Below are 386 nucleotides of genomic sequence, written 5' to 3'. Positions count from 1 at the left end.
GCCAGCCACAGGTTTATGAAATGATTTTTTAAAAGATGCAAATCATTTTTTCAAGTCCTGAATTTCTCTACTGCTTGGCCCCTGCTCAACTCTCAGTTTCCATTTCAGACAAACCTCTCTTTCGTTCACGAGGCTCTGGTCACACTGGCGTTTAGTGGACATCTGATCTTACCAAATGTCACCCGCCTCAGGACCTTTGCACTCACTGTTCTTCTGTGTGAAAGGACCTATCCCCACATATTCACTTGGTTCGTTCCTGTCATTTAGTTCATTTCCTCCAAGAGGCTTTTCTAGCCACTTCATATAAAATATTTCCAAATGTTACACACTTTAAATGTATTCCTTTCAGAGAACTAATCACCAGCTGAAGTTTCCTTATTCATTTG

Source organism: Pteropus vampyrus, unplaced genomic scaffold (genome assembly GCF_000151845.1).
Source record: "Pteropus vampyrus isolate Shadow unplaced genomic scaffold, Pvam_2.0 Scaffold11170, whole genome shotgun sequence".
NCBI classification, from domain to species: Eukaryota; Metazoa; Chordata; class Mammalia; order Chiroptera; family Pteropodidae; genus Pteropus; species Pteropus vampyrus.
Note: the sequence above shows the minus strand (reverse complement) of the source record.